The following is a 14,820-nucleotide window of genomic DNA, read 5'->3' as shown; positions in this document are numbered from 1 at the left end:
GGGGGAAACTGTTATTTATTGTGGAGTGTATGGAGAATATTGGGTCGAGTATCTTGTTTATTTAATGTATAGTGAATGAATGACTGAATGAAGGGCAGTGAATGAATGACTGAATGAAGGGCAGTGAATGAAGGGCAGTGAATGAATGACTGAATGAAGGGCAGTGAATGAATGACTGAATGAAGGGCAGTGAATGAATGACTGAATGAAGGGCAGTGAATGAACGACTGAATGAAGGGCAGTGAATGAATGACTGAATGAAGGGCAGTGAATGAATGACTGAATGAAGGGCAGTGAATGAATGACTGAATGAAGGGCAGTGAATGAATGACTGACAATGAATGAATGAATGAATGACAGTGAATGAATTAATGACAGCGAATGAATGACAGTGAATGAAGGACAATGAATGAATGAATGAATGACAGTGAATGAATTAATGACAGCTAATGAATGACAGTGAATTAATTATTGCTAAAGAATAACAGTGAATGAATGACAGTGAATGAATTAATGGCAGCTAAAGAATGACAATGATAAAAGGACAGTGAATGAATGGCAGCTGAAGAATAACAGTGAATAAATGAATGACACAATGAATGAATGAATGAAGGTAGAGTGTGTGTGGTTAACTTCTACCATCCTGCAACATTGTTAAAAGAGTCTCTGCAAGATTGACTATAACAGTGCAGGGAAAAATATAGTTTAAGAGATATGTAAGGGAAAAAATGTAAAAATGTAGGACAAAATAAACACGAAAGAGTTTTGTAGGGAAAAAAGTGTTGCTGGAGATGTACGGTTGAGGAAAAAAAGTTTCCGAATGTTTGTTAAGAAAATATGTCTAGGAGAACGAGCAGGAGGCCGGATAAGTATATGTATGTATATATGTATGCATGTCAAATCATATATACAGTACATCTAGACGTTATACCAAATATATACCTGTATATATATTACTTTTTTATGTAACTATTTGTTCTATACTTAACAACCCGCCCACTCGTGTCGCCCAAAACAGGACCCCTTGTCGCCCACGCCCGTTAAGATGTCCCCGTTGGCGCAACAGAAGGAACGGGTAAGGTGACGCCGTTTTTCTCCGACCATCCAGATTCTCAAAGATTCTTACGTTAAATTTTTTTCTCCTAAGTTGTGACGTTAAAATGTACTGGTTGATGTAACATGTTGAAATGACATCATAAACTGGAATGAAAATTAACCCTGAGACTCTACCTTAACTAGATACGTTCACTTAGCACCACTTAGGAGACAAAATTAATGTACAAAATCTATGTAAATCCGGATTCAGACTGGGTTCATGTTAATTATCTTATAAAAACTCTGCTTGTGGAAACTTACTCTGTTGTTGTTATTGTTATATGTATGAATGTCCATAGTGGTATACATGAATAGGAAATTTATTCTCATTTTAAGTTACGTATATATATATATATATATATATATATATATATATATATATATATATATATATATATATATATATTCATGATTTTTATTTAGTATTTTTAAGTTTGTATATATTTTTGTATTCGTTTTAGAAATGTAATGTATAACTGTTTGTTTTTTTAAGTTTACATTTTACGTTAGTAACACGCCAGTAACACGTCAGTAACACGTCAGTAACACGCCAGTATCACGTCAGTAACACGCCAGTAACACGTCAGTAACACGCCAGTAACACGTCTCATAGTGATAATAATTAATTCACCTATATTGAAATTAACCCTTTCAGTACGATGACTTAACCCCTTGAGTACGACGACTTGACCCCATGAGTACGACGACTTAATCCCTTGAGTACTGTCATAATCCCTTGAGTACGATGACTTAACCTACCAGTAGTCTTTTTGCAACACACTTAGATACTTATAAAAAAATAATTATAATACCACTTAAATTTAAATACATTTTGTATGCTTACAAATATGTGGTGATATTATAGTTATTATTAAGATGATGATTGATGATGATGATGATGATGATGATGATGACGATGATGATGATGATGATGATGATGATGATGATGATGATTGATGATGATGCCCGTCTAACATACTTACAAGTTAAAGGATTATATTTAACTACTTATTTTAGTAATCATAAACATTAAACTTATATTAAATGGAATATTACTAGTTATAACTAATTTCATATATGGTTGAAAATACGTTACAATAGAATAAATGAATTTATAAAACAATATTAATGTAAATATGCTAATAATAACATATAATGATAACAACAATAATGATAACAACAATAACATGAGCACAAGCATCACTATACAATACGTTCATTAATGAGGTAATAACAGGAGTGAGCCATTAAGACGTGTGTGTATGTATGGTAATTAGTGTTAAGTATAGGTTAATGAGGAAGGGCTAATGAGGTGATGTATGTCTCTGTCTTCACTATAGGACCCGTCTTCGCCCACTCCAGTGAGATTGTTTTTACAGAGGGTAAGTGAGTGTTGCGTTAGCCCTCCCTCCCTCCTTCCCTCCCTTTGTGCCTTCTTTCCTCCCTCCCTCCTTCCTTCCTTCCTTCCTTCCTTCCTTCCTTCCTTCCTTCCTTCCTTTCACTCTCTTGTCCCTTCCTTCTTTCCACACTCTCTCTCTCTAGTCAATTCTCCTTCCTCCAATTTCTTTAATCTCTATCTCTCCTCCCTCAACCCCTCTTCTCTGCCTCCTCCCATTGGTTTGCGAGTATACGAATGCCTGATCGTATGACCCCCATTAGCTTATTGCCTGTGATTGGTTAAGAACAACTCAATGTTGCCTGTGATTGGTTAAAAAAAATCATTATTGCCTGTGATTAGTTTAAAAACTCATTATTGCCTGTGATTGGTTAAGAAAAACTCGATATTGCCTGTGGTTGGTTAAAAGAACTCGATATTGCCTGTTATTGGTTAAAAAACTCAATATTGCCTGTGATTGGTCAAGAAAACTCAATATTGCCTGTGATTGGTTAAAAGAACTCGATATTGCCTGTGATTGGTTATAAGAACTCAATATTGCCTGTGACTGGTTAAGAAGAACTCAATATTGCCTGTGATTGGTCAAGATTAACTCAGTATTGCCTGTGATTGGACAAATACAGAAAAATCCCCCCCACTGAACGTATTAACCTTTATGTTTTTGTCTATTTGGAGGGAAAAAACTAAAAATCTTGACCTGGCCAAAAAAAGAAGACTACAGCTTTTGTGTACAGTAAAACAGTCTTGTATCTTGTTCGTAGGTTGAAATAATATCCTCTGTCTGTTTGTAAGTCGAAAATTGCCCCTCTTTGTGTTCGTAGGTCGATAATAATACATCTGTTTGTTCATTAGTCGATACATGTTCTTCTGTATGTTCGTAGGTCGATAATAATACATTTGTTTGTTCATTAGTCGATACATGTTCTTCTGTATGTTCGTAGGTCGATAATAATACATTTGTTTGTTCATTAGTCGATACATGTTCTTCTGTATGTTCGTAGGTCGATAATAATACATTTGTTTGTTCATTAGTCGATACATGTTCTTCTGTATGTTCGTAGGTCGATAATAATACATTTGTTTGTTCATTAGTCGATACATGTTCTTCTGTATGTTCGTAGGTCGATAATAATACATTTGTTTGTTCATTAGTCGATACATGTTCTTCTGTATGTTCGTAGGTCGATAATAATACATTTGTGTGTTCGTTGGTTGTATACATGTTCTTCTGTGTGTCAATATTTGCACCTTTGTATTTGCGCAAATCGACAGTTTTATCTCTGTGTTCGTATGTCCATAAGAGAACCTCCTCCGTTGACTGATTCACGCACTTTTTTCACTTGTCCAAGATAGTGTAATGAAAATCTAAATTAATTGTCGTTTTAAGACATAAAACATTATGTAATTAATTAAAACTGTTTGGCTTGTCTTGTTACTAATGTTTGCTATGGTTTAGTTTTATATGTTTGTCCATTAACAAGAATTTTGGTGTTGTTTTTTTAGTTGAAATTGTTTTATGAATATTTTACTGCTTATGTATACATAGTCCTTTTTATTCCCATTAGATGATTTTTTTATTCTAAATTTGACGTCTATTCGGTTTTTTTTGGTAGAATTTGCTTTGATTGTTGTTGCTAATGGTTAAAAAAATATTTTGGATTTTATGTACAGTTTTTTATTATTATTATTATTATTATTATTATTATTATTATTATTATTATTATTTTACAAGTAGAAACTGAATGCTGCATGGTAATATAATTTTAATATTTATATTTTAATCTAAAAATACAGTACAGTAGTGTAATTTTTTATGAAAGTAATTTTCTAGATATTGGATACATTTAAAGATGTCTTAATGGATTCTTGTTGTTTGTGTTTTTTTTTTTTTTAGTTTTAGTCTATTTTTTTCTCTTTTGGTCTAATATATTATAAGTAATGTTTATTATTTTCCATACAGATGACATATGTTTATTTTATTTGCCATAGACTCTGTCCCATGATGTGTGACTTGACTCACCCAGTAGGACATCTGTATTACCTACGTATATAGTCTCAACGTAAACATTTCACTAAATTTGGAATTAGAAACTTCTAGTCAAATTTCACAATGCAGTATCTTGAAATATCTGCTTGAAGTTCGCAAAAGCTTGAAATATCTGCTTGAAGTTCACAAAACCTTGAAATTTCTACTTCAAGTCCTTAGTTGCAGAAAAATTCGAAATACAGTATTCCAAAATTTGGCGCAAAATTACAAAAGCTGTCGTAAAATTTCACAAAATGAGAAATTCTACTCAAAATTAGCAACGTTACGAAAATTCTGCCCAAAATCCGTGATCTGGTACTTGTTGCTGATAACTCTACGGTACTATACACCCAGGATTCATTTGCATATTAACCCATCAGCTAAAGCACATTACATATTTTAGAGTTGAAATTATGATAACTTTGGGTAGGCTGAAAGTTTGGGTTAAGTCGGACAGAATACAAACGACCTTATGTCAACTTATTCAAACATATATTTTCTTTCTATCCAAGAGGTCGAGTGGAACAACATATGACCCCTCTGTTGACCCGAGTCTTTTCCTTGTTTCTTTTAGGACACCAGGTCACCGAGTAATGTGAGACCTTCCCAGATTATCATGAGAGACAGGGGGGTGAGTGAGTCCATAGCCGCCCGCCACCCACTCCTCCCTCCCCTAAAGTTATAAGTTGAGGCGGCGTCGTGCATGGTGTAGTTCTTTACCCCGCGTGTTTTGATTTTTACCTTCCGCAACATTCTTCGTCATTACCCGCATTTTTTTTACCTTATTATCTGCAAGTTGCTCCTCAACTACCAAGGTTTTGTTTCACTATCCGCAAATATCACTTGACTTATCTATATTTTATCTCTCGCTATCTGTAAATTACCTCCTCGACTATACCCGCATTATGCACCTGACCAACCGCAAGTTTTTCCCCATTATACGTAAATTCATCCATCATCCACAGGTTAACTCGGTATCCATGTAAAGTCTTTCATCATTCGAATATTCCCCAAACTACCCCCCACACACCCCTCTCCCCCTCTCTATCTCTACCATGAACGCTTCACATTTACTGTACGGAATAACATTTTCAGCACCCCCAAGATCTCCCCCAAGGTGTGCGTCCTACGATATTTGCCACTCCGCTAATTCTTTTCATTATACAGTAATATCCTCATTGTATACTAGTCCTCTGTGTGTATATTTGTATGTGTATATATTTACTACTATCTCTTTGTGTGGTCTGTGTTGTATATTGGTTAGTATGTTTAGTTCACCCTCGCGACTATTGAATGCATCTTAAAGTATAACCCAGTCTGTTTACATTGTGCGAGTCGTTTATGTGTTTTCAGTGCTACCAGATGATGTGATTGTGTCCATTGTTTATATAAGGTAATAAGAATGACTTGATCTTATCGTCATTGATGGTGAAATATTAGTCTACGCTTCAGTCATCAGTGTAATAATCAGGACTTTGACAATCGAGAGGCGATCATGACTTTTGATCACCTGAGGACTGTCCCTACTATTACCTGGCTAAATTTAATTACGTGTGCCTCCTGATTACTACCCAAGTATCACCTTAAGATAGAATGATTTTAAAACCCCTGGATAGTAAAAGAGCTTAAGTGAAAGATAAAATAAGTTTCTTTATTGAATTTATAAATGGAATGCCTGACCCCGTGTTTCTTTGGTCTCCCTATCTTGTTGTTGGTTCCGTATGCCACTGAAACTGTCTTACTTGTTGACAGATCCATGTCCCACTGAATTTCCCAAGATACCCATTATTTCCCGATGTGAGTCTTCTTTAATTTTTACTTCATTCTTAGATACAGTTCATAATGTCTTTCCTTTAATGTGTATTTGGCGTTTATGCAGGTATTGTCAGCAGTACCACCATTTGGCTGATGTTAATTTGCTTGTACTGTTTTGTTGTCAGCAGTGTGCTATATTGTCAACAGTTTACATTGTTGTCAGCAGTTTATTAATTTTTCAGGGGACTTTTAAAATGCCCTTTTATGTACAGTCGCCTGCATTTACACCTGGTACAGTGACTGGCACGTTTTATGAGACGTGGCATCACTGTGGAATCCTTATCTAGCATCCTTAGTCTGGCTACTATTGCGAGGTTCCTCAGGGCCATTCTGGGAATTTTAATACTATGTAAACAAACAAACAAACAAATTAACACAGGGCTGCCACATCTCACAAAATGCACCAGCCATTGTACCAGGAGTAAGTGCAGGCGGTTGTACCTTCCCTCACCCTCTGTTCATGAGATGCTTAAAACTAACCCCCCATCTTTCTCCTCAATTATTGTTCCCATATCCCCTTTTGGGTGCCTTCCCCCTCACACCTTCCACCCTCCCTCCCCCCTCACCCTAATACAATATCTACTGCATATGACCAAAAACTAATGAGTGTTTTTTATCTCTCTTTCTCTCTCTCTCTTCTCACCCTCGCACATATGCACGCCCTCTCATCCTGCTTCTCCCACCTGTCCAGCAGCAAGAGCCATGGTCACCCACCTCCTCCCGGCCGTCTTCCCTCATCTTCAGTAACAAGGTGAGTCTCTCTTACACACTCATTCACTCCCTCACGGTTTACTCATCTCCATCGTCTCTGGCTTCACGGTAAATCATTAATAGTAAAAATATTCCTCAGTCGTTGATGGTAGTCCAGTGTTATCCATCTGTTATGTTATTGTTGTGTTGAGTTGTATGTTATGGTAAATGTTTCTTTCATTGGTTTATGTGTCAGCCACGGAAGGTACTGTACTGCATGTATATTGTGTCGTCTGGAATCTTAAAATCACTTAAATTTATCTTAAGACGGTAGTGTGTGTGTGTGTGTGTGTGTGTGTGTGTGTGTGTGTGTGTGTGTGTGTGTGCGTGCGTGTCTAGTGATGTGTTTCTGTATACCATTGTTTTGTTTCTTGATGTGGTGTTGTGTCTCCCTCATTCCTCCCTCTCTCCCTCACTCCTCCCTCCATCACTCTGCCCTCCTTTCTCCCTCACCCATATACCATCTCAAGGCTTGGCTGTATTGTGATGGGATTGTCGTGCTTGGGCTCTGTTGAGTCATGGCTTTTCCTGTGTTGAGTCATGACTTTTTCCTGTGTTGAGTCATGACTTTTTCCTGTGTTGAGTCATGACTTTTCCTCATGTCGTTAGTCATGACTTTTTCCTATGTTGAGTCATTACTTTTCCTGTGTTGAGTCATGACTTTTCTCCCTTGTTGAGTCATGACTTTTTCTGTTGAGTCATGGCTTTTCCTGTGTTGAGTCATGACTTTTTCCTGTGTTGAGTCATGACTTTTTCCTGTGTTGAGTCATGACTTTTTCCTGTGTTGAGTCATTACTTTTTCCTGTGTTGAGTCATTACTTTTTCCTGTGTTGATTCATGACTTTTTCCTGTGTTGAGTCATGACTTTTTCCTGTGTTGATTCATGACTTTTTCCTGTGTTGAGTCATGACTTTTTCCTGTGTTGAGTCATGACTTTTTCCTGTGTTGGGTCATGACTTTTTCCTAACCTAACCTATTATTATTTGCCAAGAAAATCATGAATCCACTAGAGCATTTTTCTCCTAGTATGTACAGCATTTTCATTAACATACTTAACAAAAACAACTTTAGTCCTGGGAATAACAATGACCCTTCGCCTAAGTGGATTATATTATTTCTGGCTCTTTAATTTTTTATTGTGGAAATCTAGGTTTATGTTGACAGATTATACTAGTGGTTTATGTTGACAGATTATACTAATGGTTTATGTTGACAGATTATACTAGTGGTTTATGTTGACAGATTATAAGTGGTTTATGTTGACAGATTATACTAGTGGTTTATGTTGACAGATTACACGAGTGGTTTATGTTGACAGATTATACTAGTGGTTTATATTGACAGATTATACTATGGTTTATATTGACAGATTATACTAGTGGTTTATGTTGACAGATTATACTAGTGGTTTATGTTGACAGATTATACTAGTGGTTTATGTTGACAGATTATACTAGTGGTTTATGTTGACAGATTATACTAGTGGTTTATGTTGACAGATTATACTAATGGTTTATGTTGACAGATTATACTAGTGGTTTATGTTGACAGATTATATTAGTGGTTTATATTGACAGATTATACTAATGGTTTATGTTGACAGATTATACTAGTGGTTTATGTTGACAGATTATACTAGTGGTTTATGTTGACAGATTATACTAGTGGTTTATGTTGACATTATACTAGTGGTTTATGTTGACAGATTATACTAGTGGTTTATGTTGACAGATTATACTAGTGGTTTATGTTGACAGATTATACTAGTGGTTTTTATTGACAGATTATACTAGTGGTTTATATTGACAGATTATACTAGTGGTTTATGTTGACAGATTATACTAGTGGTTTATGTTGACAGATTATACTAGTGGTTTATGTTGACAGATTATACGAGTGGTTTATGTTGACAGATTATACTAGTGGTTTATGTTGACAGATTATACTAGTGATTTATGTTGACAGCTTATACTTGTGGTTTATATTGACAGATTTAACTAGATTTACACTGAAGAGTTCCTGAGTAGTGGGCAGTTAGTGATAGTAGTAATTGTTTAATGTATACAAGATTTTGCTGAATATATAATGAATACATACATACATACATACATACATACATACATACATAGTGTACATACATACATGAAAAAGAAGTACAGAGCAGTATTACTTTACACATGAATACATACTTACATACAGTACATGAGCACAGAAACGTACAGTATCATGTAATTACACACACACACACACACACACACACACACACACACACACACACACACTAAACTTTTCTCGAAATTTGGGTCTCATTGTGCGTTAAACTACCATAATATAACGCATTAATCCATAAGCTCTTGTCTTTTAAAAACATTTCATAATACAGTATAGATTAGTACTGTATCCCCTTCTATACTCTTTATTGTAGTTATGGCGGAGTAGACGATATAACCTGATGAGAGAAAATGGGACAGTTATACATGAATTACAGCCCAAATTAAATTATTATGACACCTTGATTATATTATTTTTGATGTGGGTAATTTTGGCTGATTTTTTTATTTATTTATTCCTTGGGTTTAAATATATTCTTAACATATTATTGACGTTATTTATATCTCGAATCAGGTTATATATATATATATATATATATATATATATATATATATATATATATATATATATATATATATATATATATATATATATATATATATATATATATATATATATATATATATATATATTATATATATATCAGTGTAATTTAAGGCAATGGTATTAGTTTTTAGTACGCTTATAAATAATGATAATAGTAATAATATGGATAATAATCATTGTAATTATGGCAATATTGTTATAATATACGTATTATTAAAATTATCATCATTAAAATAACTATGTATTAATACCACTATATTAATAATACCTCTATGCATAATAACATAGCAGTCTGAAATACCACTAACTGCTATGTTGACTGCCAATAAACCCCCACCAGTCACCATAAACAGTTAACATGAGCCAGTTATATTTTAGGTCAGTTATCCCCGGTGGAAAATGGTGTCCAATGTAAACAAGACGTTATATTTATAATGGTAACTTAGCGAGGTCGTTTGTCTGTCAGTGAGGAATTGTCAGTTTTGTTACGAGTATTTGTAGTGTATTCAATGGAAATTACCAATGGAATTCAATATCACCAAATTATTATTATTATAATTAGTAGAAATAGTAGTAGAAATAGTCGTGTATATATAATATATATATATATATATATATATATATATATATATATATATATATATATATATATATATATATATATATATATATATATATATATATATATATCGATTACAACTAGTATTTACCTGACTTTATAGTTATTTAGTTAGTGAAAAGAAATTTAAGGAAATATTTTATATCACTTATAGTTATGTAAAAAGTCTAATTGGTGTAAAAATTCTGAAAAAAAAATCTAAATCGAATTCCATTTTCCCTGGTGGATATTGTTTAGCTTTTGATATGTACTGCACCACCACCACGACCACGCTTTGCATACTACGATATCTAGCTGTACAAAGCCTTATGTAGAGCTTAGAGCTTTAACGCTAATGCCTGTCTTTCTCCCCCTCTCTCTCTTTCTTTCTACTCTCTCTCTCTCTCTCTCTCTCTCTCTATTCTCTCTCTCTATCTCTCTCTCTCTCTCTCTCTCTCTCTCTCTCTCTCTCTCTCTCTCTCTCTCTCTCTCTCTCTCGCTTGTTTTGCCAGCAGGGAACTCAGTCCCCTAAATCACCCATGTCACCCAGGCCGTCTATGATAATCCGTGGGGTAAGTCTCTCCCCCTGAGGCACTCCGCGTGTTGACGTTTGACCACCCTGGCTGAGTGTCCTCTTTCTTGTCCTGCTTGAGTTTAAAGAGTCCTGCTTGAGTTTAAAGAGTCCTGTTTGAGTTTAAAGAGTCCTGCTTGAGTTTAAAGAGTCCTGCTTCTGTTTAAAGAGTCCTGCATGTTTGAGTTTAAAGAGTCCTGCTAAAGAGTCCTGTTTGAGTTTAAAGAGTCCTGTTTCAGTTTTAAGAGTCCTGCTTGAGTTTAAAGAGTCCTGCTTGAGTTTAAGGAGTCCTGCTTGAGTTTAAAGAGTCCTGTTTGAGTTTAAAGAGTCCTGCTTGAGTTTAAAGAGTCCTGTTTGAGTTTAAAGAGTCCTGCTTGAGTTTAAAGAGTCCTGCTTGAGTTTAAAGAGTCCTGCTTGAGTTTAAAGAGTCCTGCTTGAGTTTAAGAGTCTCTTGTCTTGCGTGAGTCCTACTTAAGCTTAAAATCTCCCGTTTGAGCTGAAAACAATCTCAAGTTTTAAAAAGTTCAGTCTGATAATTATTTCAAATTTGAACCTTGTGTGTGTGTGTGTGTGAGCGTCTGTGTCTGTCTGTCTGTCTTGTGAACCCTATATGAGCTTTCTATTACATCTCAGTTCAGTTTGAGTTCAACCTGTTGTGTGGTCACTTTTCAGCATCATATAAGCACCTGTTGTATTTCCACACCCCCTATACTCTCCCTTTCCCCTGTGCGTCCTATCTGGTAGTGGTTTTAGCTTGCTTGTTAGTCGTAAGGGGAAATATGATCATCTTGTGGTTTGTTATTTTTGTATATCGTCTACACGGCTCCTATTGTAAGCACCCACACTGATGTTAAGGTAAGTATTATTTTTATTATTATTGTTATTGTTATTATTATTGCTTTTACTATTAGTATTGTTATTGTTGTTATCATTATACATATATGCTACGAAATATTATCAAGGTTGCCAGGTCGTAAATATGGGTAGACGATGCCAACTAGTAAATATTGTGAAGTATTTAATGGCCACATGACATTTCAACTGACTGTATGTGTCTTGTGGGAAATTCTCTACATATTAACCTTGAATAATTACTGGAATATGTGTCTGTCTGTGTGTCGGAATGGAACTGACTCGTTTTTTTTTAAGGATAATGAACTCGGGAATGGGTGAATTGTTCGCTCTTAATGTTTTGTGTGTAAAATATTAATACAAAATATACACAAACTAAGCGATTTGCTGCAAGGGGAAATATAGTGTTTATATGGAGTTTCAATATATATATACTTAGGGAATTTTTAGGTGTTTATGCTAGGAGTTGAATTGATGTCGTTTAAAGGTTATATGTTTATTATTGTGTTACGGATTTGTAGATGATATAAGAGAGAGAGAGGGAGGGAGGGCAATAGAGATAGAGTGGGGGGACAATAGAGAGAGAGAGAGAGAATAGAGAAGGAAAGAGAGAGCGGGAATAGAGAAGAAAAATAGAGAAACGTACGTGTGTGTGTGTGTGTGTGTGTGTGTGTGTGTGTGTGTGTGTGTGTGTGTGTGTGATCTGTTATGACGATGTTAGGTTAGGTTAGGTTAGGTTATAAAGGATAAACATTAATTTGTGTGTTTAAGGTATAGTGTAGTGGAGGTTATGACGTCAGGTACCTTTAAAAGTCATGTTATAAATGCCCATAGTAACTGTCACCCACCACAACAACAGCACCCTTACCCCCTATACACGTCAAGCTCTCCACAACAACACCATCACTACTACCTACGTCAATTTCACCTCACACATACCACCGCTAGCCATGTCAAGGGCACCGCCTGCATCACCACCACCCACATCATCACCCTCACCACCCTCACCCTCCCTCACCGTCCCTCACCACCCTCACCACCTTACCTAAAGCCCATCTAACCACCACAACCCTCACCCTCCCTCACTACATCAAAGGCCCGCTCAGGGAAGATGATGCCATATACTATAAAAAAATATATCCCTTAAATCACTCCAGCTGTTTATTTACACTATTATTTACACCCTAATTTACAACACCCACTGTAAACGACCCTCAGTGAAGTATAGCTCTAATATAACGCTATATGACAGGGATATATTATAGTATATTGAACCTGTAAGAAGAGGCGCTGTAACGGGGTCGTGAGGGGCAGCTGTTTCTTGAGAGGGGGGGTTCGTGTTATCGGGGTTTGACAGTCAGCTGGCAACCGCATCCGTAAGAATGACGTCAACAGTCACGTGACCTCCAGTGAAAATTTATCCTTCGTGTTTCTCTCTCTCTCGTCTTTTCTCCTTATTTCCTCCTCTTCTTCCCATCTTCTCCCTCCCTCCCTCCCCTCCCCTCTCTCCCTGTCTCTCCCCTTAACTCCCTCGTCTCTCCATTCTCCCTCCTCCATTTCCCCTTCCTCCCTCCCTCCTTCCCACCCTCCCTCTTCCCTCTCTCCTTCTCCCTCTTCCTTCACCTCACCGCCTTCCCTTCAAGAATAAATCCTTCTTGGCCGTAATCTTCCTCAGCTTGGCCAATCTCTAATCAGTTTTTTTGTGGATAAGAGTGGTGGATGGGTTAGTTGAATTGGTGGAAAGGTCTGCACTCTCTGGTCTGCATTGTATGACGATTTGACCTAACCCAATCCAACCCAACCCACCTTAACATAACCTCCCCTAACCCAACCTCCCCAACCTAACTTAACCTAACCTCCCCTAGTCCAACCTACCTTAACCTAACCTACCTCAACCTAACCTCCCCTAGTCCAACCTACCTTAACCTGACCTACTTCAACCTAACCTCCCCTAGTCCAACCTACCTTAACCTAACCTACTTCAACCTAACCTCCCCTAGTCCAACCTACCTTAACCTAACCTACCTCAACCTAACCTCCCCTAGTCCAACCTACCTTAACCTAACCTACCCCAACCTAACCTCCCCTAGTCCAACCTACCTTAACCTAACCTACCCCAACCTAACCTCCCTAGTCCAACCTACCTTAACCTAACCTACCTCAACCCAACCTCCCTAGTCCAACCCACCTTAACCTAACTCACCCCAACCTAACCTCCCTAGTCCAACCTACCTTAACCCAACCCACTTCAACCTAACCTCCCCTAGTCCAACCTACCTTAACCTAACCTACTTCACCTAACCTCCCTAGTCCAACCTACCTTAACCTAACCTACCTCAACCTAACCTCCCTAGTCCAACCTACCTTAACCTAACTCTACCCCAACCTAACCTCCCTAGTCCAACCTACTTAACCTAACCTACCTCAACCTAACCTCCCTAGTCCAACCTACTAACCTAACCCACCTTAACATAACCTCCCCTAGTTTAACCTACCTTTACCTAACCTACCTCAACCTAACCTCCCCCTGCCTAACCTACCTTAACCAAACCTAAGACTATTTCAAGTACTATAAATATCATCATTATTCAGGTCGTTTTAGTAAGTTAATGTTCGCGGCCAATGTACAAAAACTAGGCAGTTAATCTTACCAACACATTATATTTTTTTTACTTCCCATACCTTGATAAGACGTCTTGTCCCCTCCTCACCCCGTCCCCACCGTCCTTCCCCTTCCCCGTCTCCCCCTTCCCTTGCCATCCTCCTACTTCCTCCGTCCTAACCCTCCATGCCTCTTCCCTCTCCTCCCTCAGTCCCTCCCTTCCCTCCGCTCCCTTCCACCAGCTCAGGTAGCCAGGTAAACGGGCGTGGCCGTGTTTGATGCTCACTCTGGCAAACTCACTATGGGGTGTCCAGTGACGTAGCCATCGTCCTCCTTCCTCTATCCCTCCTCATCCTTCCATCCTCCATCCTCCTCCTCCTCCTACATCTCCTCATCATCCTCTCCATCCTCCCTCCTCACCCTCCATCCCCTCTCCTCACCCCTCCATCCCTCTCCT

General features: G+C 37.2%; 1 long non-coding RNA gene across 1 annotated transcript in view; it reads left to right on the top strand.

Annotated features, from left to right (window-relative positions):
* LOC121854363 overlaps positions 1-2,478 on the top strand; it is a 2,959-nt gene extending 481 nt beyond the window's left edge. The window contains exons 2-3 of the long non-coding RNA XR_006086539.1: positions 1,019-1,075; positions 2,436-2,478. This is a non-coding gene — a long non-coding RNA (uncharacterized LOC121854363). The remainder of the gene's footprint in view (positions 1-1,018; positions 1,076-2,435) is intronic.
* The last annotated feature ends 12,342 nt before the right edge of the window (positions 2,479-14,820 follow it).

Source organism: Homarus americanus, unplaced genomic scaffold (genome assembly GCF_018991925.1).
Source record: "Homarus americanus isolate GMGI-L3 unplaced genomic scaffold, GMGI_Hamer_2.0 scaffold50564, whole genome shotgun sequence".
Classification (NCBI taxonomy): domain Eukaryota; kingdom Metazoa; phylum Arthropoda; class Malacostraca; order Decapoda; family Nephropidae; genus Homarus; species Homarus americanus.
The sequence above is the reverse complement of the archived record's forward strand: the minus strand, read 5'-3'. Positions and strand labels throughout refer to the sequence as shown.